Source organism: Oncorhynchus tshawytscha, linkage group LG09 (genome assembly GCF_018296145.1).
Source record: "Oncorhynchus tshawytscha isolate Ot180627B linkage group LG09, Otsh_v2.0, whole genome shotgun sequence".
Lineage (NCBI taxonomy): Eukaryota > Metazoa > Chordata > Actinopteri > Salmoniformes > Salmonidae > Oncorhynchus > Oncorhynchus tshawytscha.
Window position 1 is genome coordinate 29,834,941 of NC_056437.1, and position 27,405 is coordinate 29,862,345.

At 41.4% G+C, this 27,405-nt stretch overlaps 1 protein-coding gene across 1 annotated transcript in view; it reads right to left on the reverse strand.

The window, feature by feature from the left end:
* Positions 1–24,431, reverse strand: part of LOC112257758 (neurite extension and migration factor) — an 81,980-nt gene extending 57,549 nt beyond the window's left edge. Inside the window, exon 1 of the mRNA XM_024431585.1 lies at positions 24,020–24,431. The gene's annotated coding sequence lies outside the window, so the exon portion shown is untranslated. The remainder of the gene's footprint in view (positions 1–24,019) is intronic.
* Positions 24,432–27,405: the final 2,974 nt, after the last annotated feature.

The following is a 27,405-nucleotide window of genomic DNA, read 5'->3' on the forward strand; positions in this document are numbered from 1 at the left end:
TTTTTTTAATAAGCTTCTTACGTTTTTGCGTAAGAAGTGTTTTGTGAATCTGGACACAGATCCTTGGCTTTCATTGCCTATATTGGCAATCATCTACCTTGAGAGGGGCTGTTTCTACGCCGACTTAAAGGGAAATAATCAGAAATGCACAATGAAAACTGGAACTGCTAGTCTTCGCGGTGGGTGGATATTGAAATTCAGTCTGTTTGCTTTGTAAATATATACACTGCTCAAAAAAATAAAGGAAACACTAAAATAACACATCCTAGATCTGAATGAATGAAATATTCTTATTAAATACATTTTTCTTTACATAGTTGAATGTGCTGACAACAAAATCACACAAAAATGATCAATGGAAATCAAATTTATCAACCCATGGAGGTCTGGATTTGGAGTCACACTCAAAATTAAAGTGGAAAACCACACTACAGGCTGATCCAACTTTGATGTAATGTCCTTAAAACAAGTCAAAATGAGGCTCAGTAGTGTGTGTGGCCTCCATGTGCCTGTATGACCTCCCTACAACGCCTGGGCATGCTCCTGATGAGGTGGCGGATGGTCTCCTGAGGGATCTCCTCCCAGACCTGGACTAAAGCATCCGCCAACTCTTGGACAGTCTGTGGTGCAACGTGGTGTTGGTGGATGGAGCGAGACATGATGTCCCAGATGTGCTCAATTGGATTCAGGTCTGGGGAACGGGCGGGCCAGTCCATAGCATCGATGCCTTCCTCTCTTGCAGGAACTGCTGACACACTCCAGCCACATGAGGTCTAGCATTGTTTTGCATTAGGAGGAACCCAGGGCCAACCGCACCAGCATATGGTCTCACAAAGGGTCTGAGGGTCTGATCTCATCTCGGTACCTAATGGCAGTCAGGCTACCTCTGGCGAGCACATGGAGGGCTGTGCGGCCCCCCAAAGAAATGCCACCCCACACCATGACTGACCCACCACCAAACCGGTCATGCTGGAGGATGTTGCAAGCAGCAGAACGTTCTCCACGGCGTCTCCAGACTGTCACGTCTCTCACATGTGCTCAGTGTGAATCTGCTTTCATCTGTGAAGAGCACAGGGCGCCAGTGGCGAATTTGCCAATCTTGGTGTTCTCTGGCAAATGCCAAATGTACTGCACGGTGTTGGGCTGTAAGCACAAGCCCCACCTGTGGAAGTCTGGCCCTCACACCACCCTCATGGAGTCTGTTTCTGACCGTTTGAGCAGACACACGCACATTTGTGGCCTGCTGGAGGTCATTTTGCAGGACTCTGGCAGTGCTCCTCAGCATTCAAAAGTGACCAAAACATCAGCCAGGAAGCATAGGAACTGAGAAGTGGTCTGTGGTCCCCACCTGCAGAACCAATTCTTTATTGGGGGTGTCTTGCTAATTGCCTATAATTTCTACCTGTTGTCTGTTCCATTTGCACAACAGCATGTGAAATGTATTGTCAATCAGTGTTGCTTCCTAAGTGGACAGTTTGATTTCACAGAAGTGTGATTGACTTGGAGTTACATTGTGTTGTTTAAGTGTTCACTTTATTTTTTTGAGCAGTGTATTTAGTCCCTATTTAGTTTTGTATTCAGCGGATTTCATTTAGAAAAAGCTGATGTTTTCACTCACGAACCTGCAAGTTGTCAGTTGACATTCAAAGTTAGCGACGTTCTGCCGCAGAGCAGCACCACAGAGTTCTATGAGCAGTGACCACTTTTTGATCCTGCCTGTGAAGACATCGTATGTAACTTTTGAACCTTATATGGTAGAGACATGGGGTTTGTGCTATTGCTTTTCTGACTGAATGTTCTATTGAATGGACATATTTGTATAAACCTTGAAAATGACTCTATACAGGGTGTTCACCCATAAGAGGATAATTCATTCAAGTATTGAGAAAGGATTTCTGCTGAAGAACGCATGGAAAGTTTAACCAGAAAGAGAGCCAACAGAATGTCAATGTGATGTAGGCCTTGACAGAACCCAAAAGAGAGGCCAAAGATTATAGCAACAACCTTGTAAATTAGACAGTTTTGTTTTCAGCCATTCATTTTTCTCCATAAAACATAACGAAGCTAAGGTGACATATTTAACTTTGCTGTAAAGTCAAGACTTTAAAAGCCTCGGCTCTCCTCTGGTTCAATAAGCAATTATAATGGCTACAGTTTGAGGCATGAATCATGATTCTGGATTTCTCTCATATCTATATTATTTCTACCTTTTTGATATTAATTTAGAGAGAAAACAAATGGAGCAATAAAGGTTATTCAAGGACGCTAAATAGATTTTTATTTGAGATGAAATAACAAAAACGTTCAAACAACGAATCCACAATGTGACATTTTCTGGTCCTGTTTTTCCTGTCTGACGTCTCTTGTAGCTCAAGACTCTTTGGCCCATTTGTGCTGCTGTATTGAGAGGCAAAAACTCAAGCTAATTGAGATTCAGCCTCTCATCTCTGTACCCATACAACCCCCTCCACTAACCCCCTCCAGTTACACAGGCAGGCCACATCTCAAACAGAGTGGGGCGGGTAAGGAGGTGGATGGAGTGGGGCTAAGGAAGGGGAGTGGGGGGAGGGGTGTGTGACAGAAAGGGGGCAAAAGAACAGAGAAGTAGGGGGGTTGAATGCCGATTGCGCGATACAGCCCATATAGGAGATGTCCTGGGTAGAACTGGAGACGTGATGGTTGACCATGTTTTCGCCCTCTTCCTTCAGGTGGGAACTGGGAAGGAGTACAGCTACCTGATAAGAGGAGCCTCTGCAGTAAACAGGAGGAGCTCTTCCTTAATACAGTCAATAACACCTCCAGCACACAAACAAACCTAATACACACATAGTGGAAGGGTGCCATTCGTTATCACTCTGACCAGTTTCGGGTGTTAGATTTTGTAATGAAGACAACTGTCGACATTGCTGGCTGACCTGCCCTTTCATTCTCCCATACATCAGCCTCCTCTTGTGTTTCACTCCAAATCATTAGACAGCACGTCAAAATTAAAAGACGAATGAGCAATTAGGTTAACCTCTTATGAAACATACTGTATACAATGCATTATTAGAGTATAATCTAATAGAGTATATAATTTAGGCCTTCGTGTATTGTGTACATTTTGTACATCATTGAAGAAATGAATTATATTCTTCCCACATTTCCAGTGCAAGAAAAAAACCAAGTAAAAACAGAATTGCTGGTGACTGCATATCCCTTTGTCCTCCGTTGTCACAACTTATTTGTCATCATGCGTATGATTATCATTTTATTTCAGATCCAACCAGAGGACACAAGGAGGAAAAACATGGTGACTGTAACAAAGGAGCAAAAGCTCAATATGCTCATTAACATGCAAACGGCCCTCATCCCAGGGCTTTTGAAATTAGTTTTTCCTTTTACAGTCACAAATGTGATAACTTTTCCATTATAAAGCACAAAGACTTCATTCTAGGGTGCCTGATGCCACAAATGACAGGAAATAAAAACAACTCCACAGAGTGAGACATGTCTATCACAAATGAACTCGCCACTTCATCCGGTTTAGAGTGTATCTTTTAGAGGTCGACCGATTATGATTTTTTTCAGCGCCGATGCCGATACCGATTATTGGTGGACCAAAAAAGGCCGATACCGATTAATCGGCCCATTTAAATAAATAAAAATGTGTTGTTGAAATAATGACAATTACAACAATACTGAATTAACACTTATTTTAACTTAATATAAAACATCAATAAACTCAATTTAGCCTAAAATAAATAATGAAACATGTTCAATTTGGTTTAAATAACGCAAAAACAAAGTGTTGGAGAAGAAAGTAATATGTAAAAATATGTGCCATGTAAAATATGTGCCATGTAAAATATGTGCCATGTAAAAAAGCTAATGTTTAAGTTCCTTGCTCAGAACATGAGAACATATGAAAGTTGGTGGTTCCTTTTAACATGAGACTTCAATATTCCAAGGTATGAGGTTTTAGGTTGTAGTTAATATAGTATTTATAGGACTATTTCTCTCTATACCATTTGTATTTCATATACCTTTGACTATTGGATGTTTTTATAGGCACTATAGTATTGCCAGTGTAACAGTATAGCTTCCATCCCCCTCCTCGCCCCTACCTGGGCTCGAACCAGGAACACATCGACAACAGCCACACTCGAAGCATCGTTACCCATCGCTCCACAAAAGTCGCGGCCCTTGCAGCGCAAGGGGAATAACTACCCCAAATCTAAAAGCGAGTGACGTTTGAAACAATATTAGCGAACACCCAGCTAACTAGCTAGCCATTTCACATTGGTTACACCAGCCATTAGGCTGATAGGCTTGAAGTCATAAACAGCGCTGTGCTTGCGAAGAGCTGTTGGCAAAACGCACTAAAGTGCTGTTTGAATGAATGATTACGGGCCTGCTGCTGCTCAGTCAGACTGCTGTATTAAATCAGACTTAATTATAACAGAATAACACACAGAAATACGAGCCTTTTGTCATTAATATGATCGAATCCGGAAACTATCATTTCGAAAACAAAACGTTTATTATTTCAGTGAAATACGGAACCGTTCTGTATTTTATCTAACGGGTGGCATCCCTAAGTCTAAATATTCTTGTTACATTGCACAACCTTCAATGTATGTCATAATTACGTAAAATTCTGGCAAATTAGTTTGCAATGAGCCAGGCAGCCCAAACTTGCATATAACCTGACTCTGCGTGCAATGAACGGAAGAGAAATGACACAATTTCACCTGGTTAATATTGCCTGCTAAACTGGATTAGTAGTTATAACTAGTGATTATGAATGATTGTTTTTTATAAGATAAGTTTAATGTAAGCTAGCAATTTACCTTGGCTTCATCTGCATTCGCATAACAGGCAGATTACTCGTGGAGTGCAATGGTTAGAGCGTTGGACTTGTTAACTGTGCGGTTGCAAGATTGGAAACCCCTGAGCTGACAAGGTGAAAATCTGTCGTTCTGCCCCTGAAAAAGGCAGTTAACCCACAGTTCCTAGGCAGTCATTGAGGATAAGAATGTGTTCTTAACTGACTTGCCTAGTTAAATAAAAGGTATTAAAAAATGTAAATAAAAAAAATAATCGGCGCCCAAAAATACCGATTTCCGATTGTTATGAAAACTTGAAATCGGCCCTAATTAATCGGCCATTCCGATTAATCGGTCAACCTCTAGTATCTTTAGTATCTAGAGTTTTCAAAACATGTTTTCAGGAGGGCATTGTGAAAAGGACTAATATACTGAACAAAAATATAAACACAACATGCAACAATTTCAAAGATTTTACTAAGTTACAGTTCATATTAAGAGATCAGTCAATTCAAATAAAACTCATTAGGCCCTAATCTATGGATTTCACATGACTGGGAAAACAGATATGCATCTGTTGGTCACAGATAGCTTAAAAAAGGTAGTGGTGTGGATCAGAAAACCAGTCAGTATCTGGTGTGACCACCATTTTCCTCATGCAGCGTGGCAAATCTCCTTCGTATAGAGTTGATCAGGCTGTTGATTGTGGCCTGTGGAATGTCCCACTCCTCTTCCATGGATGTGGGAAGTTGCTGGATATTTGGCGGGAACTGGAACTCGCTGTCGTACACGTTGATCCAGAGCATCCCAAACATGCTCAATATGTGACATGTCTGGTGAGTCTGCAGGCCATGGAAGAGCTATGACATTTTTAGCTTCCAGGAATTGTGTACAGATTCTTGCGACATAGGGCTGTGCATTATCATGCTGAAACATGAGGTGATGGCAGCAGTTGAATGGCACGAGAATGGGCCTCAGGATCTTGTCACGGTATCTCTGTGCATTCAAATTGACATTGATCAAATGCAATTGTGTTCGTTGTCCGTAGATCATGTCTGCCTATACCATAACCCATTGACAGTACTTTGGTTTGACTTTCATTGTTGCTGAAAAAAACACACAATAAAGTGGTCAGGTCCCCCTTCATTCATACATTTCAATTTCTTTCCTGGAGCCGACTACTCCCACTTTATCTTCTGATATAATCATATTGTAACATATTCAGCATCCAGTAGCCTGGATTATGTTAAAATATTAAAATATTGTGATGAATTAAACATATTTGTTGTAAGAGATTAAATAAAATCCTAGACTCAAGGGTTTAAGGCCTCTGCCTCAGGATGAGATGTATTCTGAGATAAACTGTCCTTCTGGCCAATACGGTTCAAAGGACATACAGTACAGCTCTGGTGTGGATGTGTAACTGTGAGCATATTGACGCCCCTCTCAATCACTGTACCACAGTAAATATCTTCCTGGGTAAATAATGAGCAGGGGACAAGTTAACCACCAATCAGAGGTTAGCATGGGGTTAGGCATGTTGCATGGGAGGAGGTGTTGATTTCTCCTGATAGAGTACTGGACAAATACAAACAAATGAAGCATGGCGTGGTGACTCACAGCTCTAATGAAGCAGTGTATTGACTAAATTCCCCCTCTGTCTGCGAGGCGTGCATCCCAGCTGCCCTTCTGAATACCAATTACTGTACCGATGGGCTGCTCTGTCACTCAGCCCAAATGCCAGTGAGCTGGTGTGTGTGTGAGTATGAGTGTGTGTGAGAGAGAGAGAGAGAGAGAGAGAAAAAGCGAGAGAGATGCTGTGGGTCAAAAGCTCAGAGGATGCAGAGAGGAAGGAACAGAATGTGTGAAGCTAGAGCTTTAGGTTTGCCATCTAACTGAATTCCTTTTCAGTTCCATTTTCATATCCTATCAAACCACCTATCCTCCGAAGATCTTGGAGCGCCGTAATCTATTACTTGTCAGTGCTAGAGAACAAAATGCTGATGAACAAAGAGGCTCAAATTGCTACAGAACCTTTTTTTACTTATATTTGGTGTGATGACGTGCTGACATAATTAGTCAGTAGCATAGTGAGAGGAGAAGATGACATTTGGCATCTACAGAATCATCGGTAATTTGGATTGGTAAAGACTCTCATAATAGTACTGTACCTGAAGCTCAGACTGGGGACAACAATAACTGTTGTTCAATATTATAGCTCCTCTAATTCCCTCCGCACTGTTTTGTGGAAGGTCTTTGTTTGATTTCTCTCATCTTCGCCCCAAACAAAAATGAAGGAGCCGAATAAAGAGTGGGCAATATAAATAACGCTGAGCAGCCCAAGGGCAGGGCAGTACAAAGCCTAATAAACAGCCATTGATTTGAGCAGGGCCAGGGCCGGTCCTCTCTCCGAGGAGGTGCCTCCGCTTCTACTGATGGACGGACGGGCCTGACAGCAGCTCCTTCAGCAAACTCCTTTTTATAAAAAATGTGATTAATATTTATCCAGCATTAGAGCCATCCTTAAGACTGAAACTAGACGGACTAGACAGTCCCCCCCAGTCAAGGAGTTATGGAAGAAGGGAAAACCAGCTGAAAGTCATTATTCTTTTTCAAGCCTTGAAGATTTTTTGGAATCACAAGGCTGGAGAAAGGAATTTTAGGAATATTAGTTAATCCTCAATAAAAGCGTTATGCAAAGTCCTGACAGAATTACAGTACATAAAGGTAAATGTCTATGCCGTCAATTTCTTTGTGGGAGGTAGTATTTGCATTTTGTTTATCATATGCTCGATGTAGGGTTGAAAAGATGATACGTTTCTAGCAATTTTGCTCCCGAGTGGCACAGCTGTCTAACACACTGCGTCTCAGTGCTACCATCTCAGTGCTAAAGGTGTCACTACAGACCCTGGTTCAATCCCGGGCTGTATCTCCTGACCCCTCCTGTCTCAGCCTCCAGTATTTATGCTGCAGTAGTTTATGTGTCGGGGGGCTAGGGTCAGTTTGTTATATCTGGAGTACTTCTCCTGTCCTATTCGGTGTCCTGTGTGAATCTAAGTGTGCGTTCTCTAATTCTCTCCTTCTCTCTTTCTTTCTCTCTCTCGGAGGAGCTGAGCCCTAGGACCATGCCCCAGGACTACCTGACATGATGACTCCTTGCTGTCCCCAGTCCGCCTGGCCGTGCTGCTGCTCCAGTTTCAACTGTTCTGCCTTATTATTATTCGACCATGCTGGTCATTTATGAACATTTGAACATCTTGGCCATGTTCTGTTATAATCTCAACCCGGCACAGCCAGAAGAGGACTGGCCACCCCACATAGCCTGGTTCCTCTCTAAGTTTCTTCCTAGGTTTTGGCCTTTCTAGGGAGTTTTTCCTAGCCACCGTGCTTCTACACCTGCATTGCTTGCTGTTTGGGGTTTTAGGCTGGGTTTCTGTACAGCACTTTGAGATATCAGCTGATGTACGAAGGGCTATATAAATAAATTTGATTTGATTTGAAATTTGATTTGATATCACAACCAGCCGTGATCAGGAGTCCCATAGAGCAGCGCACAACTGGCAAAGCATCATCTGGGATAGGGGAGGATTTGGCCGGGGTAGGCTGTCATTGTAAATAAGAATTTGACTTGCCTAGTTAAATAAAATAAAAAAGGAGTAGCAGAACAGCATTGAGTACAACTTTTTATCCCTACACCGCTTAAAGTTTAATCCAACCTCTGACCTATGCACCACTGAACTTTGACCTACAGCGCTTTCAGAAAGTATTCAAACCCCTTGATTCAATTGATATTTTGTGTCACTGGCCTACACACAACATGCCATCATGTCAAAGTGGAATTTTGATTTTATACATTTTTACAAATTCATTAAAAATGAAAAGCTGAAATGTCTTGAGTCAATACGTATTCAATCCATTTGTTATGGTAAGCCTAAATAGGAGTAAACATTTGCTTAATATGTCACATAAGTTGCATGGACTCACTCTGTGTGCAATAATTTTTAATTTGACCTTTATTTAACTAGGCAAGTCAGTTATGTACAAATTCTTATTTTCAATGATGGCCTAGGAAGAGTGGGTTAACTGCCTGTTCAGGGACAGAATGACAGATTTGTACCTTGTCAGCTTGGGGATTTGAACTTGCAACCTTCCGGTTACTAGGTCCAACGCTCTAACCACTAGACTACCACTAGATGACTACCTCACCTATCGACCCCACACATGTCTGTAAGGTCCCTGAGTTGAACAGTGAATTTCAAATTCAGATTCAACCACAAAGACCAGGGAGCTTTTCTAATGCCTCGCAAAGAAGGGCACCTACTGTATTGGTAGATGGGTAAAAAAAAGCAGACATTGAATATACCTTTGAGCATGGTGAAGTTATTAACTACACTTTGGATGGTGTATCAATACACCCAGTCGCTACAAAGATACAGATGTCCTTCCTAACTCAGTTCTCGGAGAGGAAGGAAACCACTCAGGGATTTCACCATGAGGCCAATGGTGACTTTAAAACAGTTACAGAGTCCACAACTAAGAGGTTTTAATGTCCCCTGTTTTGGAGAACTGCTTGGTTCTGGTACTGGTTCCGACCAACATTTTCACTTTTAAATCGATCTGTGGACACCATAGATCAAAACGGCTTGCATTGAGCGTTAGCCCTGATTCTCACAGACGCAGGAGTATGTCTCTTTTGCCTGTGTGAAGCAGGATGTGAAATCTGTCACCACTAGAATCTGGAATGTCCCTCCTACTATTTCATTGGCTCTTCAGACTTTCCATCAACTCCTGACTGAACCCTACGTCACAGCCACAAACAATGCATAATCCTTGACTCATTACATCGTAGCGCAGCGTGGTTTTGTCGCTGTAGCACCTTCAGAGGTCGATTTAGAGCCAGTAGTCTAATATGAGCCACGATTAATATGAGATGAAAGGTGAGTTCCTAATGAGTTCATGAAGCCACACTAGAGCTCTGTGAGAAGTTGACAGTGGTGGGGGCAGATGTTTTGAACAAGAGAGACCTTTTGAAAATATGCACCTTTTCTCTAACTCTAGACATACAAATATGTATTTTACAGTTATAAGGAAGGTGAAATCTCATAGTTATTCAATTTATAATTTGATTATACTATATTCAAATCAAAATCAAATTTTATTTGTCACATACACATGGTTAGCAAAATGTTAATGCGAGTGTAGCGAAATGCTTGGAAAGCATATATGTCATTTCAAGCCTTAGTCATACAGTTTTGTAGAATAGGAAATACATCATAAAATATTTCATATTTTCATATTTGTATCATATTTGTACTGGATACTTGAGCTTGTGTCCTCAAAATTGACTACAGCAATTTATCACTTTTTCTACCAGAAAGGTGAGATTTTGTATGCAGCATTACTAGTTATTGTTTATGGCCCTCTCATAATAAATAATTATTTTTGGGGATTAAGTAGATTACATTTCCGGTTACATTTTGTTACATTTAACTGGTTAATGGCTGTGATAGGAGAAAACTGAGGACGGATTGTGTAGTTACTCCACAATACTAACCTAATAGACAGAGTGAAAAGAAGGAAACCTGGACAGAATAAACATTTTGCAATAAGGCAATAAATTAAAACTGCAAACATGTGGCAAAGAAAATACCTTTATGTCCTGAATACAATGCGTTATGTTTGAGGCAAATCCAACACAACACATCACTGAGTACCCCTCTTGATATTTTCAAGCATGGTGGTGGCTGCATCATGTTATGGGTATACTTGTCATCAGCAAGGATGGGGAGTTTTTTAGGATAAAAAGAAATGGAATAGATCTAAGCACAGGCAAAAACCTAGAGGTAAAGCTGGTGCAGTATGTTTTCCAACAGACACTGGGAGACAAATTCACCAGTCAGCACGACAATAACTTAAAACACAAGGCCAAATATACACTGGAGTTGCTTACCAAGACGAAATTGAATGTTCCTGAGTGGCTTAGTTACAGTTTTGACTTAAATTGTCTTGAAATATATATTTTTTAAGAATAATGTGCAAATATTGTACAATCCAGGTGTGCAAAGCTCTTAGAGACTTACCCAGAAAGACTCACTGCTGTAATCGCTGCCAAAGGTGATTCTAACATGTATTGACTCAGGGGTGTGAATACTTATGTGAACAAAATGTGGAAAAAGTCAAGGGGTCTGAATACTTTCCGAATGCACTGTATCAATACAACATGTATTTGAGGAAACACTGACTCTGAGAGACTGGAGAGTATAGTCATTTACTGAGAGGTTGACCTGAGAGGTTAACCAAAATGTTGAGGTGTCTGATTGTGAGAGACACTACATAACAACAGCCGTACCTTTGAAAACTTGGGCCCTATCAAAATGGAAACGTAAAACATTGCTGTTTTTTTTGTTTGAATGCAAGGAGGAACTTTTCTGATGACACAAGTCATTAATGGCTGGCAGAACAACTCCTCCCCCTTCACAGCTCTAGTGCATTAAACTGGAGGCTCCATTTTCAAGCGGGGGGACGACGACGACGACACAAAAACCTCCTGCCAATCCTCTCTGAATGCATGCCCCTACAACAACAGCAGTAGGGCCTCTTTACAGAAAGACCTCTGACGGACAGCCTGACATTCTGCAACAGCCCAGAATGCCAACATGCACTCAGACTACAATAGCAACACCTTCTCCCTAAATATCATTGTGAATCAAAGCCAATAGTCACATATTTGTTAATAATAGAAACGTGCAAGAGTCCTCAGCTAAGAGACATTGGAATAGGTTATTTAGCAAATAAGGATGGAGCTGAGAGAACAATCTAAAGGTACAGATGTAACAACTGTCTTCACTGCTTCAAAACTCTCTAATGCCTTAGGGAATCTACAAAATGTTAGTTCTTTTTAGAGTGTGTGTGCCATATTTATGCCTTATTAATAATACACTGAGTATACAAAACATTAAAAGGGATAATCCACCCCCAGAAATAAAAATCATGAAACTCCAGTTGATTTGGTGAAAGCCTACGTTCTGCCAGTGGGTAAAATAAATCCCTATGATTTAACTTCTAAGTCAGTGGTCGCCAACTGGTCGATTGACTGGTCGATCTTCCAGGCATTCCTAGTCGATCACCAAACATTTCTGGAGAAAAGCCAAAGATAAAGGGGCCAACAGTAGGTGCAAAAACAGGTCAGTCTCACAGGAGGAAAAGAAGGAGAGAACAGGGACCGTTAGAGGCAGACCCTCTGCTGCTCTCTTCCTCCCTCCACTGAGACTAATGCTGTGTTCAAAACAACTGGGAACTCCTATATATCCAACTTCAAACCTCAGTGCATTCAAGGCAACTGGGAAATCGGAAATAAAAACGAGATCCAACTGGGAATAATAGATTTGAACTCATCCAACTCGGAATTCCAAGTCGGACACTCAGGCATCTTTCTAGAAGGCAGACTTTTCAAACTGAATATCACCAACGTCATGATTTGAGTTCCCGCTATATGTACAAAATGAGTGGATTTGGCAATTTCAGCCAAACCCATGGCTGACAGGTGTATAAAATCGTGCACACAGCCATGCAATCTTCATAGACAACCATTGGCAGTAGAATCGCCTTATTGAAGAGCTCAGTGACTTTCAAAGTGTCACCGTCATAGGATGCCATCTTTCCAATAAGTCAGTCCGTCAAATTTCTGCCCTGGTCCACTGTAAGTGCTGTTATTGTGAAGTGGAAACGTCTAGGAGCAACAACGGCTCAGTCGCAAAGTAGTAGGCCACACAAGCTCACAATCAATTTGCTTACCGCCCCAATACAGACGATGCAATCGCCATCACACTGCACACTGCCAGGAATACCTATGTAGGAATGCTGTTCATTGACTATAGCTCAGCATTCAACACCATAGTACCCTCCAAGCTCATCATTAAGCCCAGGGCACTAGTGTCTGAACCTCGCACTGTGCAACTAGCTCTTGGACTTCCTGACGGGCCGCCCGAGGTGATGAATGTAGAAAACAACACCTTCTCTTCGATGATCCTCAACACAGTGGCCCCACAAGGGTGCATGCTCAGCCCCCTCCTGTACTCCCTGTTCACCCATGGCTGTGTGCACACGCATGCCTCAAACTCAATCATCAAGTTTGCAGATGCCACAATAGTAGTAGGCCTGATTACAAACAACGACGAGACAGCCTACTGGGAGGAAGTGAGAGCCCTGGGAGTGTGGTGTCAGGAAAATAACCTCTCACTCAACGTCAACAAAACAAAGGAGATGATCGTGGTCTTCAGGAAACAGCAGAGGGAGCACCCCCCTATCCACATCGACGGGACCACAGTGGAGAAGGTGGAAAGCTTCAAGTTCCTCGGCGTTCACATCACTGACAAACTGAAATGGTCCCCCCACGCAGACAGTGTATTCGACATCAGGAGGCTGAAAAAAAATTGGTTTGGTACCTAAAACCCTCACAAACTTTTACAGATGCACAATTGAGAGCATCCTGTCAGGCTGTATCACCGCCTGGCACGGCAACTGCACTGCCAGCAACCGCAGGGCTCTCCAGAGGGTGGTGCGGTCTGCCCAAAGCATCACCGGGGGCAAACTGCCTGCCCTCCAGGACACCTACAGCACCCAATGTCACAGGAAGGTCAAAAAGATCATCAAGGACAACAACCACCCAAGCCACTACCTGTTCACTACGCTATCATGGGACGGAGAGACTGAAAAACAGCTTCTATCTCAAGGCCATCAGACTGTTAAATAGCCATCACTAGCACCATAAGAGGCTGCTGGCCTATATACATCGACTTGAAATCACTGGCCACTTTAATAATGGAACACTAGTCACTTTAATAATGTTTACATATTTTGCATTACTCATCTCATATGTATATGCTGTATTCTATTTTATTCTACTATATCTTAGTCTATGCCGCTCTGACATTGCTTATCCAAATATTTATATAATCTTAATTCCATTCCTTTACCTTAGTGTGTATTGTTGTGAAATTGTTAGATATTACTTGTTAGATATTACTGCACTGTTGGCGCTAGAAACACAAGCACTTCGTTACACCCGCAATAACATCTGCTGAACATGTGTATGTGACCAATAACATTTGATTTTATTTGACAGAGTGGGACCGCCGAGTGCTTGAGCGTGTAAAAATCGTCTATCTTCGGCTGCAACACTCACTACCAAGTTCCAATCTGCCTCTGGAAGAAACGTCAATACAATAACTGTTCGTCTTCAGCTTTATGAAATGGGTTTCTATGGCTGAGCAGCTGCACACAATCCTAAGAGATCACCATGCGCAATGCCAAGCGTCGGCTGGAGTGGTGTAAAGCTCGCCGCCATTGGACTCTGGAACAGTGGAAACGAGTTATCTGGAGTGATGAATCACGCTTCACCATCTGGCAGACGAATCTGGGTTTGGCGGATGCCAGGAGAACACTACCTGCCTCAATGCATAGTGGCAACTGTAAAGTTTGGTGGAGGAGGAAAAATGGTCTTAGTTCCAGTGAAGGAAAATCTTAATGCTACAGCTTACAATGACATTCCAGGCTATTCTGTGCTTCCAACTTTGTGGCAACAGTTTGGGGAAGGCCCTTTCCTGTTTCAGCATAACAATGCCCCCATACAAAAAGCGAGGTCCATACAAAAATGGTTTGTCGAGATCGGTGTGAAAGAACTTGACTGGCCTGCACAGAGCCCTGACCTCAAACCCATCAAACACCTTTGGAATAAATTGGGAAGCCGATTGCGAGCCAGTCCTAATCGCACAACATCAGTGCCCGACCTCACTAATGCTCTTGTGGCTGAATGGAAGCAAGTCCCAGCAGCAAGTTTAAAAATATATGGCAAATAGAAACTGGATGGTCTTCATAGATAGATGGGAGGGGTTGAGCGTAGCTGAAGGACTAAAAACAAACAAAAGATAACTCATGTAAAATATACTGTGTCCGTAAAATGTATAGAGTTTCAAGTTTTAATGTCACATGCACAAACAAGTACATATAATATGTATCAGCCGGAAGTAGAAGTGTTGTTGTCCATTCGTTTACTCCAATTAGGGGAGGGGTGGCAGGGTTAGGGGAAAATAATAAAGGAAAAATATATTTATATACAGTACCAGTCAAGAGTTTGGACACGCCCACTCATTCAACGTTTTTTTTTTATTTGTACTATTTCTACATTGAAGAATAATAGTGAAGACATCAAAACTATGAAATAACACATACGGAATCATGTAGCAACCAAAAAGTGCTTTGAGATATTTGAGATTCTTCAAAGTAGCCACCCTCTGCCTTGATGACAGCTTTGCACTCTTGGCATTCTGTCAGCCTGTTTTGAGACCCGCATTTCATTTTTGGGGGGGGGGACTTGCCTGTTTTGCATGTTATTTTGCATTAATACGTGCTACATATCAGTTTGCAAACAATGTAAAAATATATATACACTACCGTTCAAAAGTTTGGGGTCACTTATAAATGTTCTTGTTTTTGAAAGAAAAGCACATTTTTTGTCCATTAAAATAACATAAGATTGATCAGAAATACAGTGTAGACATTGTCAATGTTGTGACTATTGTAGATGGAAACATTATTATCAACCATCACTCCTGTATTCCAATGGCACGTTGTGTTAGTTACTCCAAGTTCATAATTTTAAAAGGCTAATTGATCATTAGAAAACTATTTTGCAATTATGTTAGCACAGCTGAAAACTGTTGTCCTAATTAAAGAAGCAATAAAACTGGCCTTATTTAGATTAGTTGAATATCTGAAGCATCAGCATTTGTGGGTTCGAGTACAGGCTCCAAATGACCAGAAACAAAGCACTTTCTTCTGAAACTCATCAGTCTATTCTTGTTCTGAGAAATGAAGGTTATTCCATGCGAGAAATTGCCAAGAAACTGAAGATCTCTTACAATGCTGTGTATTAGCCCCTTCACAGAACAGAGCAAACTGGCTATAACCAGAATAGAAAGAGGAATGTACAAGTACATTAGAGTGTCTAGTTTGAGAAACTGACACCTCACAAGTCCTCAACTGGCAGCTTCATTAAACCTTTTAGGGATAGGGGGCAGCATTTTCACTCTGGATGAATTGCGTGCCCATAGTGAACTGCCTCCTACTCTGTCCCAGATGCTAATATATATGCATATTATTATTACTATTGGATAGTACACACTCTGAAGTTTTTAAAACTGTTTGAATTATGTCTGTGAGTATAACAGAACTCATAAGGCAGGCAAACTTCCAAACAGGAAAAGGAAATTCTGGGGCTGGTTGATTTTCAACTCATCGCCTATTCACATGCAAATAAGATATGGATCTGTTTGCACTTCCTGTGCCTTCCACTAGATGTCAACAGTCAGTAGCACGTGGAATGAAGCCGCTAGTGTGATGTGGGACCGGATGGCAGCTATTTGAGTCACTGGTCTGGCAGAATGCCAGTTCCTGGTTACGCACAGAACTTATTATATCGCCTTGCGTTCCATTACTCTGTAGACAAAAACGAATGCTCCAGTTGGAACGTTATTGGAAATATATGATAATAACATCCTGAAGATTGATTCTCTACTTAGTTTGACCAGTTTATTCGACCTGGAATATAACTTTTTGAAGTTTTCGTCTGAGTTCGCCTGGAACGGCGCCAGCTTTTGGACATGTGAGCTAAACGTGCTAGCAAAAGTAGCTAATTGGACACTAGTAATTAGAGGTCAACCGATTATGATTTTTCAACACCGATACCGATTATTGGAGGCCCAAAAAAAGCCGATACCGATTAATCAGCCCATTATTTTTATTTTTAAATTTGTAATAATGACAATTACAACAATACTGAATTAACACTTATTTTAACTTAATATAAAACATCAATAAAATCAATTTAGCCTCAAATAAATAATGAAACATGTTCAATTTGGTTTAAATAATGCAAAAACAAAGTGTTGAAGAAGAAAGTAATATGTGCCATGTAAAAATATGTGCCATGTAAAATGTGTGCCATGTAAAAAAGCTAACGTTTAAGTTCCTTGCTCAGAATATGAGAACATATGAAAGTTGGTGGTTCCTTTTAACATGAGACTTCAATATTCCAAGGTATGAGGTTTTAGGTTGTAGTTAATATAGTATTTATAGGACTATTTCTCTCTATACCATTTGTATTTCATATACCTTTGACTATTGGATGCTCTTATAGGCACTATAGTATTGCCAGTGTAACAGTATAGCTTCCGTCCCCTTCCTGACCCCTACCTGGGCTCGAACCAGGAACACATCGACAACAGCCACACTTGAAGCATCGTTACCCATCGCTCCACAAAAGCCGCGGCCCTTGCAGCGCAAGGGGAATAACTACCCCAAATCTAAAAGCGAGTGACGTTTGAAACAATATTAGCGCACACTCAGCTAACTAGCTAGCCGTTTCGCATTGGTTACACCAGCCATTAGGCTGATAGGCTTGAAGCCATAAACAGCGCTGTGCTTGCGAAGAGCTGCTGGCAAAACTCACGAAAGTGCTGTTTGAATGAATGATTACGGGCCTGCTGCTGCTCAGTCAGACTGCTGTATTAAATCAGACTTAATTATAACAGAATAACACAGAAATACAAGCCTTTGGTCATTAATATGATCGAATCCGGAAACTATAATTTTGAAAACAAAATGTTTATTATTTCAGTGAAATACGGAACTGTTCGGTATTTTATCTAAATATTCTTGTTACATTGCACAACCTTCAATGTATGTCATAATTACGTAAAATTCTGGCAAATTAGTTCGCAATGAGCCAGGCAGCCCAAACTTGCATATACCCTGACTCTGCGTGCAATGAACGCAAGAGAAATGACAAAATTTCACCTGGTTAATATTGCCTGCTAAACTGGATTAGTAGTTATAACTAGTGATTATGATTGATTGTTTTTTATAAGATAAGTTTAATGCTAGCTAGCAATTTACCTTGGCTTCTATTGCTTTCGCATAACAGGCAGATTACTCGTAGAGTGCAATGGTTAGAGCGTTGGACTAGTTAACTTTGCGGTTGCAAGATTGGAACCCCTGAGCTGACAAGGTGAAAATCTGTCATTCTGCCCATGAACAAGGAAGTTAACCCACAGTTTCTAGGCAGTCATTGAAAATAAGAATGTGTTCTTCACTGACTTCCTATTTAAATAAAAGGTATAAAAAATACAATTAAATTTTTTTTTTTTTTTAAATAATCGACGCCCAAAAATACAGATTTCCGATTGTTATGAAAACTTGAAATCGGCCCTAATTAATCGGCCATTCCGATTAATCGGTCGACCTCTACTAGTAATGGACATTATCGAACAAAACAACGATTTATTGCGGAACTAGGATTCCTTGCACTGCATTCTGATGAAAGATCATTAAAGGTATGGGAATATTTATGATGTAATATCGTATTTCTTTTGACTCCAACATGGCGGAGAAATATATTTACGTCTGAGCGCCGTCTCAGATTATTGCATGGTATGCTTTTTTCGTAATGTTTTTAAAAAATCTGACACAGCGGTTGCATTAAGAACCAGTGTATCTTTAATTATATGTAAAACATGTATCTTTCGTCAAAGTTTATGATGAGTATTTCTGTTATCTGACGTAGCTCTCTGTAATTACTCCGGATATCTTGGAGGCATTTCTGAACATGGCGCCAATGTAAACCGAGATTTGTGGATATAAACATGCATATTATCGAACAAAATATAAATGTATTGTGTACCATGATGTCATATGAGTGTCATCTGATGAAGATTATCAAAGGAGGGTGATTCATTTTATCTCTAATTCTGCTTTTGTGACTATCTTTGGCTGGGAAAAATGGCTGTGTGTTTTTTTGGATTTGGTGGTGATCTAACATAAATATATGTTGTGTTTTCGCTGTAAAACATTTAAAAAATCGGACACGATGGGTAGATTAACAAGATGTTTATCTTTAATTTGCTGTATTGGACTTGTTAATGTGTGAAAGTGAAATATTTCAAAAAAATATTTTTGAATTTCCCATGCTGCCTTTTCAGCGGAATGTTGGGGGGGTTTCGTTAGCGGAACCTGTGTCCTAGACAGGTTAAATAGTACCCGCAAAACACCAGTCTCAACGTCAACAGTGATCAGGCAAATCCAGGATGCTGGCCTTCAAGGCAGAGTTACTCTGTCCAGTGTCTGTGTTCCCATCTTAATCTTTTCATTTTATTGGCCAGTCTGAGATATGGCTTTTTATTTGCAACTCTGCCTAGAAGGTCAGCATCCCAGAGTCTACTCTTCACTGTTGATGTTGAGACTGGTGTTTTGCGGGTACTCGTTGAGGATGGCAACGAACCATCCTCAACAAGGTTGGAAAGTGACAGTGAAGATGAGGCCTCAGAATCTGATGTTCAAGAGGTGGACATTGAGGAGGTCCAGGGAGAAGACATGGAAGCCTGAGAGGAAGACAAACAAAGCTTTAGTTTCTAGACTATCATTCACAGATGTATGTTGAAAACGTTTTTGGGAGATACGATGAATCATTGGGGATCATTCAATATTCCCTTTCTTTGTTGTTCAGTGAAATCATCCCATGCAAAGAGTCAACTCATTTAATTAAAGTTCAATTCGTAAATTGTAAAAACTAAATTGTTTTTAAAAATGTATATTGGAAGCATTTAATCATTTTTTAATTGTGTCTACTTATGATAATGTAAAAGGTTTATGTTTCTGTGTCCATATGATATGGTAAATATATGCTATGCAAAAAACATCTACATTTAAATGGTATTAATATTGCTTTGCATATATTTCCATTAATTCACATATATACCCGTTAATTCCCATATATTCCCGTTAATTCTCACAGAAGGTTTCCACCTCTGAATATTCTCCAAAGTTTGCAACCCTAATAAGGCAGCTACAAAATGCCGATGTTCCAGCCTAGCTCAGTACTTTCTGTGGTGGTGGGGCAAGCCAGCAGAAGATACGGAGCGTTGCCCTTTGATTGGCTCAGTGTTCTGTCACTCATGGGAACACTACATCACCGCCAAGTCTAACGGTAGAGAAAATTCAAGCCCCTTGGGTGCTGCCATAGAGTTACATTAGAAGTGCTCATCCAAGAAGGCTCAAGGTCATTGGCCACAGACAAAATTAAGTCAAATCGCGTTATATCTACAGTAGCTTTGATTGGACTATGAACATCATACTTTCAAAATCTTAGCTAGCAGTCATCATCATGAATCAATTCGACAATCTACTGGCAAATCCTTTTAAATCCTTGTCATATAAAGATAAATAATTATAGATTTAACGTATCGGTGCTCATCGGCCATTGGACATAAACATTACACAACAAGTTGGAAATCGCAAATTCAACAATGAGTGGTTTGGAAGGAATCAGTGGATAACTGCAAGCATTGCAAAGCAATCCTTAGCCTGCTATTCAGTGGAGTGGCTGTGTGGTCCCAAGTCTAAGTTTAATGGTCTCTTTTCTTAGTTTAAAATGATATACATTCAACATTGGCCTTGCTGTCAATGAAGCATGATTTGTGCCTCGCTCAAAACAATTGTTAACTCAGAACTACAAAATCTGACTTTAGTGAGTTCAAGACAACTGGGAACTTGGGAAAAACGAGCTACAACTGGGAAGATAAGTTTTGAACTTTCATCCACCTCGGAATTGTAAATCGGGATCTCAGGCCTCTTTCTAGAGCTACGACCTGAAGATCAATGACGTCATCATGATTCAACTTTTTTTTGAGTTCCCAGTTGTCTTGAAAGAACCATAAATCTAGAGAATGCCAGACTTTGATGACAAAGTTTGATGACAAAATTTGCCCACGAAGGACCGCTGCGCCACCTTCCTGTTCAAGTGAGCACAGCACAACAAGGTGAGTCCAAAAATGTTCTGTATGCTGCTGCATAAATGATGTTCTATGCCAAGGAGATATGTATACTGTAGTTAAGAAAGTAATACTAAGTGTATGTTGTGTAGTAAGCTGTTAGTAGCCCATGTGCCTCACCCTAATAATTTGGTCTATTTTACCCTCTTAATTTCACCTACTGTTCTGACTTGGTGGTGCACAGGTAGCCTATAACCTGTTTTTGAGAAATGTAATCATCACATACTGTAAGAACTTTAATTGTCTGCTTATATGCCCCCTTTATTTATTCTATGGTTCTGACTTGGTGTACAGGGAGAACACTGTAAGAACGGCCCATGTTCTGAATTCTGTCGCTGTACATTTCAAAAGTGCTGAACAAATATACTGACTACGTACGTCCAAGCTTGCTCATTAATGTCTTAATCGAAATAACGGATTGCATCTTATCCGCCCTTATTCCATATTTTGTACATCTCAATTGTCAGTAGAAACCACATTTGTTTAAGCAAGGCAGTAAATGAGGCTGAAAGGCAGTAAATGAGGCTGAATTAACTGTTTCGCTGCCAGACAAGGCTCTGCTGATAGCCAGGTGTAGCAATGGTAAGGTGTTGGGACTGCTGTTGGGACTCTGCTGTTGGGACAGCTTTAGGTAGGCCCTAACAGTTTGTGGGCCACTGTTTGTCACCGTTATAGTGCAATTAATGTATTGTTTAGTGTTGTGTTGTGTAGTGGCTTTGCTGGCATGCATCCCACATTATAATGTGTTTGCTCCACCAAGATTGACGTGCTAAAATCGCCATTGGTTAACTCCAATGCTTCCCACAGTTGTGTTAAGTTGGCTGGATGTTCTTTGGGTGGTGGACCATTCTTGATACACACAGGAAACTGTGACAAAAACCCGTTGCAGTTCTTGACACAAACTGCTATGCCTGGCACCTACTAGCATACATTGTTCAAAGGCACTTAAATCTTGTGTCTTTCCCATTCACCCTCTGAATGGCACACATACACAATCCATGTCTCAAGGCTTAACAATCATTCTTTAACCTGTCTCCTCCACTTCATCTACTGATTGAAGTGGATTTAACAAGTGACATAAATAAGGGCTCATAGCTTTTACCTGGATTCACCTGGTCAATCTATGTCATGGAAAGAGCAGGTGCTCTTAATGTTTTGTATACTCAGTGTATAATACCATATGCAAAAGTCTCACAGAGGATATTTTTCAGTAAAGAAATACAGCAAGTGATTCCTTCATAATTTGACATAGAGAGACAAACCAGAGTCATCCAGGACCACAGCAGTGGGGTTGGTGTTTGTATCTGCCTGCCAGTGAGGAGGATAGAGGTTAGAAGCATTGTGAATGTTACAGGCTCAGCATGGGCAGCTAAAGATCTCAGCACTCTGCTCTGCTCTAATGTCTGTCTGTCTGTCCCACTAGAGAGGAAGCTCAGTTCAGACTTTTTCCCTGCGGTCATGAAAGTAATCAAAAAGGGCTGAGCCACCCATCTCACGGGGTCGTTACCTTTCTGTTAATTACAGCATGCTACCTCAACTCCCTCCGATGCCGAGCAGCGCCACAGTCACCGCAACAATGCAGTACTGAGCCGAGGGGGTTATCTCTGAGTGAATTAATGAATGACTGACAACCAGGCACAAAAACATTTGCCCACTATTCAACAGGTGAAATCATATGAAAAGATGTCTGTTCATGTTCTGTATGGTCATTTTAACTGGTGGGAAATACCTGTTTATACCATACATAGCGGCTCCTATATAGAAGACTGAAATGTGTTAATCAATGTGACGTCTACCCAGGTATTGGTACAACCTTTCACCCAACCTCCCAGGCAGCCTCACTCCTCCCCCTCTGGCACTACTTTCAGATAAACACAATGCAGTGCTGTGTGCAGCCCAGCCTTCAAGGACCTGCTCTCTCTGTTCTCTCTGAGAACATTGGGCTGCTGAAGTAAGGAAGACAAAAACCCATAGAACGGAGGCACAGAGGACTACATTAAGTGGATTGTTGTTGTCTCACCCTGAGCATGCCTAATCCTATTCACTTTCAAACATAATAGGCAAAATGGGATGGGGAAAAAACAGCATGTTTCTTGAAAACTACTTTAGTACCTTATAACATCAATGGAGCGACCTGGGGCTGGACAACCAAACAACACATTGGGACAGTAAAGGAAACGTACTAGGTCTGGCACTGGGATGGGTAGCTCTTAGCAGGAACCCTGCTTGAGTTGATATACAGACCTGATCAAATTAAAGGATTTTCAGTGCCTATTATTGGGGACACTCTGGGCTAAATTAAGAGGGTGTATTTCGTCCTCTTATCTACTGTATTTTCAAAAACATGAAACCAAAAAAAATGACCTTCAATTTCAAATGAACACTTGTGCATAATTAAGCCTGATAAACAATTCCCCAGACCTTTCACAAAGGAATGTTGTTGAGTTAAACTCTGCCTCTTAGGGACAACCACCTGTGAAGGATAGCTTTAACCAGGCATTATTCTGGAAAGATGGTGAATCATTTAGTTGTGCTATCCCTGCAATTTGGCAGAGAGCTCCATATATGTTATTGCCATCCATGGAGAAGTAGGATCGAGAATTAATCTTACAATGATAATAATACTGTAATAACAATAATGTTGAGACAATTTTTATTTGCTTGTCCTTTTTGTAAACACTAAGAGTGCATTTATGCGAGTGCGACAGGTCTGACCTTATGTCACATACAAATATGAACAGAAATTGAACACAGCATCTAACCACAGGGAAAGAAGAAAAGCTGGGAACTCCATGCTGAAAATAAATGAATCTGGGAGCACAGAGCAATGGTCGATTTCATGCCAAGGGGAGCACATTATTCAGTGAAATGTTCAAGTTTAAGCATCTTGTTTATTGAACTAAGCACTGCCAAATACTGCAAAGGTTGTCCAGGACCTGGACTGACAATTCTCATATTGCCTGTGTGTTGTGTGTCTGTGTGTTTTGGGGGATGGGATATGGGGTGCAGTTTGCTGGTACCTCTAATGCTCCAATGTAGGGTATCACTTTTTTTCTTAATAAGGAATGTTGTCTTTCAATGCATTTTATGACAATTGCTTTTCTGCACAGTTTAAAAGTGAAGTAACTGTATACAATTAAATACATTATTAAATATACAAACACAACAGATGAATGTTGATTTAACGTGATACATGAAATACCCTCCCCCCTTTTCTCTCGAATGCAGCCGAAGAAATTGTAGGCTATTTGACGTTGCATATTCTTTATGCAAGTGTGTTGCCCTGAACTGAGAACCATATTCGTCATTGTACAACATTTAACTTACCTCTCTTTTCACACGGGCTGCGCTTTTCCCGTCGTCATCATTCCATTTACAGTTATTTATTTGACAGATGGAAACTGTATCTTCTCCTCAATGCAGCGAGTGCGACCTCACCATGTTTTTCCCGAGCCCGGACTCCCTGTATCAGCAGGTGGACGCGCCTCCCTATGATGGAGACAGCGCGCCTTTGCCCCCCTACCACTCCATTTTATTGTACAATCTTCTTCGTAATCCAGCAAACAAAAAAATATATTGGCCATTCCATGTGTCGTGTACATTATGTTATATAAAGGGGCGCCATGTTCGTGTTCGTTTCCTATGACGCACCCTGGATCAATGTACACCGAAACTGGATGATGCTATTGTTATGTCCTATCTTTTTTTCCACAGATGCACCCCGTCCCTGACAACGACGGTAGGCTCGTGCCAGTTTGCTCCCCCTCTTTTGCGACGTGCCATAAAGAGCGCGCCCACAAATTTCACTCGGGACCGCGCTTCTCCATGCCCAGTTTAACAGGTGCAGTTTGGTTCTCAAGGAAATTAGCTATTACAATGCCATCACTCGAGTTGACACTTTAATTGACAAGCAGAGGTCTCTTCTCTTACAATTTATATTTAGCTAAACCGGAGCCTAGTTTTTGGGCTTTATAAATTGGATGGATTATATACTGAACAACAATATAAACGCAACATGCAACAATTTCAAATATTTTACAGAGTTACAGTTCATATAAGGAAATCAGTCAACATAAATACATTCATTAGGCCCTAATCTATGTATTTCACATGACTGGGAATACAGATATGCATCTGTTGGCCACAGATACCTTAAAAAAAGGTAGGGGCACGGATCAGCAAACCAGTCAGTTTCTGGTGTGACCACCACTTGCCTCATGCAACGCGGCATGTCGTTCGCATAGAGTTGATCAGGCTGTTGATTGTGGCCTGTGGAATGTTGTCCCACTCCTCTTCAATCACTTTGCAAAGTTGCTGGATATTGGTGGGAACTGGAACACGCTGTCGATCCAGAGCATCCCAAAATGCTCAATGGGTGACATGTCTGGTGAATATGCAGGCCATGAAAGAACTGTGCAATTCTCAGCTTCCAGGAATTGTGTACAGATCCTTTTTATTTTTATTTCACCTTTATTTAACCAGGTAGGCAAGTTGAGAACAAGTTCTCATTTACAATTGTGACCTGTCCAAGATAAAGCAAAGCAGTTCGACACATACAACAACACAGAGTTACGCATGGAGTAAAACAAACACACAGTCAATAATACAGTAGAAAAATAAGTCTATATACAATGTGAGCAAATGAGGTGAGATAAGGGAGGTAAAGGCAGAAAAAGGCCATGGTGGCAAAGTAAAAACAATATAGCAAGTAAAACACTGGAATGGTTGATTTGCAGTGGAAGAATGTGAAAAGTAGAGATAGAAATAATGGGGTGCAAAGGAGCAAAATAAATAAAATAGGGAAAGAGGTAGTTGTTTGGGCTAAATTATAGATGGGCTATCTACAGGTGCAGTAATCTGTGAGCGGCTCTGACAGCTGGTGCTTAAAGCCAGTGAGGGAGATAAGTGTTTCCAGTTTCAGAGATTTTTGTAGTTTTTTCCAGTCATTGGCAGCAGAGAACTGGAAGGAGAGGCGGCCAAAGGAATAATTGGTTTTGGGGGTGACCAGAGAGATATTCCTGCTGGAGCGCGAGCTGAGATACGGGGGGACTTTACCTAGCAGGGTCTTGTAGATGACCTGGAGCCAGTGGGTTTGGCGACAAGTATGAAGCGAGGGCCAGCCAACGAGAGCGTACAGGTCGCAGTGGTGGGTAGTATATGGGGCTTTGGTGACAAAACGGATGGCACTGTGATAGACTGCATCCGATTTATTGAGTAGGGTATTGGAGGCTATTTTGTAAATGACATTGCCGAAGTCGAGGATTGGTAGGACGGTCAGTTTAACAAGGTTATGTTTGGCAGCATGCGTGAAGGATGCTTTGTTGCGAAATAGGAAGCCAATTCTAGATTTAACTTTGGATTGGATATGTTTGATGTGAGTCTAGAAGGAGAGTTTACAGTCTAACCAGACACCTAGGTATTTGTAGTTGTCCACATATTCTAAGTCAGAGTCGTCCAGAGTAGTGATGTTGGACACGCGGGCAGGTGCAGGCAGCGATTGGTTGAAGAGCATGCATTTAGTTTTAGTTGTATTTAAGAGCAATTGGAGGCATTGAAGCTCGCCTGGAGGGTTGTTAACACAGTGTCCAAAGAAGGGCCAGAAGTATACAGAATGGTGTCGTCTGCATAGAGGTGGATCAGAGACTCACCAGCAGCAAGAGCGACATCATTGATGTATACAGAGAAGAGAGTCGGTCCAAGAATTGAACCCTGTGGCACCCCCATAGAGACTGCCAGAGTCCCGGACAACAGGCCCTACGATTTGACACACTGAACTCTATCAGAGAAGTAGTTGGTGAACCAGGCGAGGCAATCATTTGAGAAACCAAGGCTGTCTAGTCTGCCGATGAGGATGTGGTGATTGACAGAGTCGAAGCCTTGGCCAGGTCAATGAATACGGCTGCACAGTATTGTTTCTTATCAATGGCGGTTAAGATAACGTTTAGGACCTTGAGCGTGGCTGAGGTGCACCCATGACCAGCTCTGAAATCAGATTGCATAGCGGAGAAGGTATGGAGAAGGTATAGATATAGGTCTGTAGCAGTTTGGGTCAAGAGTGTCCCCCCCTTTGAAGAGGGGGATGACCACAGCTGCTTTCCAATCTTTGGGAATCTCAGACAACACGAAAGAGAGGTTGAACAGGGGGGTGGCAACAATTTCGGCAGATCATTTTAGAAAGAAAGGGTCCAGATTGTCAAGTAGTGATTTGTAGTGGTCCAGATTTTGCAACTCTTTCAGAACATCAGCTTACTGGATTTGGGAGAAGGAGAAATGGGGAAGGCTTGGGCGAATTGCTGTGGGGGGTGCAGTGCTGTTGACCGGGGTAGGGGTAGCCAGGTGGAAAGCATGGCCAGCCGTAGAAAAATGCTTATTGAAATTCTCAATTATAGTGGATTTATCTGTGGTGACAGTGTTTCCTATCTTCAGTGCAGTGGGCAGCTGGGAGGAGGTGTTCTTATTCTCCATGGACTTTACAGTGTCCCAGAACTGTTTTGAGTTTGTGTTGCAGGAAGCAAATTTCTGCTTGAAAAAGCTAACCTTGGCTTTTCTAACTGCCTGTGTATATTGGTTTCTAGCTTCCCTGAAAAGTTGCATATCACGGGGGCTGTCTGATGCTAATGCAGAGCGCCATAGGATGTTTTTGTGTTGGTTAAGGGCAGTCAGGTCTGGAGAGAACCAAGGGCTATATTTGTTACTGGTTCTAAATTTCTTGA